Source organism: Camellia sinensis, unplaced genomic scaffold (genome assembly GCF_055761805.1).
Source record: "Camellia sinensis isolate YWXY unplaced genomic scaffold, ASM5576180v1 Unanchor4, whole genome shotgun sequence".
NCBI classification, from domain to species: domain Eukaryota; kingdom Viridiplantae; phylum Streptophyta; class Magnoliopsida; order Ericales; family Theaceae; genus Camellia; species Camellia sinensis.
This window is the reverse complement of record NW_028129277.1, coordinates 45,195-48,875: the sequence shown is the minus strand read 5'-3', so window position 1 is coordinate 48,875 and position 3,681 is coordinate 45,195. Positions and strand designations below refer to the sequence as shown.

The 3,681-nt window shown below is 39.3% G+C and overlaps 1 long non-coding RNA gene across 1 annotated transcript; it reads left to right on the top strand.

The window, feature by feature from the left end:
- Positions 1-1,323: 1,323 nt before the first annotated feature.
- Positions 1,324-3,681, top strand: LOC145816723 (uncharacterized). Its single transcript, XR_014358811.1, has 3 exons — positions 1,324-1,743; positions 2,242-2,280; positions 3,469-3,681. It is a non-coding gene; the product is annotated as an uncharacterized LOC145816723 (long non-coding RNA).

Sequence of the window (3,681 nt, the reverse complement as noted above, 5' to 3'; positions counted from 1 at the left end):
GTGCAAAATGCAAGTAATGTGCACAAAACAGTGCGACGAGGTGCGCAAGATATCGCGATAAAATGCATGCAAAATGCAAGTAGTGTGCACAAAACTGCGCAATGAGGGGCGCAAGATAGCGCGATAAAATGCGTGCAAAATGTAAGTAATGTGCACAAAACAGTGCAATGAGGTGCGCAAGATAGCGCGATAAAATGCATGCAAGATGCAAGTAATGTGCAGAAAACAGCGCGATGAGGTGCGCAAGATAGCGCGATAAAATGCATGCAAAATGCAAGTAATGTGCACAAAATTGCGCAATGAGGTGCGCAAGATGGCGCGATAAAATGCATGCAAAATGCAAGTAGTGTGCACAAAACTGCGCAATGAGGTGCGCAAGATAGCGCGATAAAATGCCTGCAAAATGCAAGTAATGTGCACAAAACAGTGCGACGAGGTGCGCAAGATATCGCGATAAAATGCATGCAAAATGCAAGTAGTGTGCACAAAACTGCGCAATGAGGGGCGCAAGATAGCGCGATAAAAATCGTGCAAAATGTAAGTAATGTGCACAAAACAGTGCAATGAGGTGCGCAAGATAGCGCGATAAAATGCATGCAAAATGCAAGTAATGTGCAGAAAACAGCGCGATGAGGTGCGCAAGATAGCGCGATAAAATGCATGCAAAATGCAAGTAATGTGCACAAAACAGTGCCATGAGGTGCGTAAGATAGCTTGATAAAATGCATGCAAAATGCAAGTAGTGTGCACAAAACTGCGCAATGAGGTGCGCAAGATGGCGCGATAAAATGCATGCAAAATGCAAGTAGTGTGCACAAAACTGCGCAATGAGGTGCGCTAGATAGCGCGATAAAATGCGTGCAAAATGTAAGTAATGTGCACAAAGTAGTGAAATGAGGTGCGCAAGATAGCGCGATAAAATGCATGCAAAATGCAAGTAGTATGCGCAAATGTGACGACCCAGAATTTTTCCCTCCGCTCGAGCGGAGGAGTTTACGCTTGAGCGGACTTTTGGAGTTCTCAGTAATTTTGCAGACGGCCTGAGATTCTGGGAGTTGTGAATCTCCGCTCGAGCGGAGAAGTTGACGCTCGAGCGGACTGCTTTATGTGCGCGCTCGAGCGGTTGAAGCGACGCTCGAGCGTGAGAAGTAAGATTTCCCTTGACATTGTAGTGGTGTATTTGGAACCTCATTATTTTATTTTGGGGTCTTGATGGTGGTGGTAATATGATGGTAGAGTAAGATTGGATCAAAAACTTTAGTTTGAATATTTTGTCTACGATCAGCCGTCACTCTTTTACCCTTTTCTTTTTCGACACTTTGAATTTGGATGTGAGGTTGGAACCATTGGAAAGCTTATTTTCGGGGCTTCAATTTGAGCACAAGAACGACTTAAAACGGAGTCCGGATGGGAGAGTTATGCCTATTTGAAGTTTTGACATCTGTGCTGAATGCATGTACGCTCGAGCGTGAAGATGTGCGCTCGAGCGGGTTTTTCGGACCAGCAGCTTTAAAAACGGGATTTTGGATCATTTTAGATGTTTTTCTTCTTTCCTCTTCCTTCCTCTCTTCCATGTCCGAAACCCTAGCCCCCAAACCCTTGAATTCCTTTACTTTGATCACGATCCACCATGGTTTTTGGCATCAAGGATGAAGAACAAGGGAGGATTAATGTTTTTACCCGATTGGAACTTGGATTTGCGAAGGCTTCTTTCCAAGCTCACTCTTTTGCTTGATTATTGAGGTAGGGGTTCTATTTTCTTCAATACTTACATCCATGGTTAGATTTGAGGTATTTTCATTGTATAATGTACGAATTTGCATTTTTGAGCAAATAGAGTAAATTATGAGATTTGGGAATTTCGGGTTTGAGGCATTAAGGGTTCAATTGATGGGTTAAGGTGATGGAGTATGACCCTTAGATGTATAATCAAGGAGAAAATTGGGATGTAAGGTCATGGTATGAGAAGTTTGAATTTTTATGGAAAACTTTATTTTTCTTGAAACCCTAGGTTAATTTGTGATGATAAATAATGATTTTGCCCAAATTGAAAATAGAATCATGGAATTGGTGGGTTGAATTATGCATGTACAAGTTGAATTGGATTTCTGGGATGTTTTGCAATAATGTTAAAAATTTATGAATGAACCTTGTTATGGGCATTATAAATCATGATAAATTGAGAAAGGAAATTAGGGGAAATGATTTAAAGAATTAATGTGTGACTTCATATGTGTGTAGGACACGCTTCGGGAGGAATAAATGCTCCACCAATGCACTGTGAGTAGTAGTACGCTTTACCACCGCTAATGCTTGTCATTAGTATTCTGTTAATTTCGTTACTTATGTATGTAAATGATTCAAGGAAGATAGATGTTATATGTTTATGTAAATGATTCACGGAAGATAAATGTCATATGTATGTAAATGATTCAAGGAAGATAAATGTCATATGTATATAAATGGTTCAAGGAAGATAAATGTTATATGTTTATGTAAATGATTCAAGGAAGGTACATAAGTAAGAGAAAGAATAAAACAACCCTCCTATGATTCTGGAATTCTGTAAAACTCTGAAATAAGTTTGCTATGATAATGTTTGGGCTAAATGCCAATAAGTTTAATGCCAATATATGTAAGAGCTAAAGGCCAACAAGTCTATATAATCAAGAAATGCTCTAGTTATGATATATTACGTTTGAATTAATGAATTCATGATATCCTTAGCACATGGCCCTTACCCGGGGGTAATAATACCGTGGTTTATACATGGCCCTTACCCGGGGGTAATAATACCGTGGTTTAAATAATTAAGTTACAATTGTATGTACGTTACAAGTTCAAGTATATGACAAGTATAAGCATGTTACAAGTTCACGTATGCTATAAATTTAAGTATGTTACAAGTTTAAGTACGATACAAGCTTAAGTATGTTACAAGCTATGTTACAAGTTTACGTATGTACAAGTTTCAAGTGTATTTCAAGGGCCCTGTGCCACAAGTTTCAAGTGCATTTTCAAGGGCTTTAATGCCAACATGTTTACAAGGGCTTTATGCCATTTTCAAGGGCTTTATTGCCAACATGTTTACAAGGGCTTTATGCCATTTTCAAGGGCTTTAATGCCAATATGTTTACAAGGGCTTTATGCCATTTTCAAGGGCTTTAACGCCAACAAGTTTCAAGGGCCTTAGTGCCATATGTTACAAGGGCTTTATGCCACAAGTTACAAGGGCCTCGTGCCACACGTTTCAAGGGCCTCGTGCCACCATGTTTCAAAGGCTTTTATAACCATCATGTTTATGTTGCAGGATTGGGCTTAAGGCCATATGAAATGAAAACAGGAACAGATTAACTACATGATCTTCGTATTTATTTATGCAATGTTATGTATTATGTTTAATTGTACATTTATGTTTCATACTATTCACTGAGCCCGGCTCACCCTCTGTTATGTCTGTTTCTGTAGGCACTCAACCTGGAGATTCAACCTTCACCTGTGGCTTTTGTTACCCAGTTGTCAAACCCTGAGTATCTAAGCCTTAGATGTTGATTGTTCAAGTTATGGAGTTTTACTAGTTTTAATTTGTACCTTAAATGTCTGTTAAGATCGACATATATGTATGTGTACATAGCCATCTTCAGGTGCACGTCACTGTATATTTAACAGCACGATGTTCTG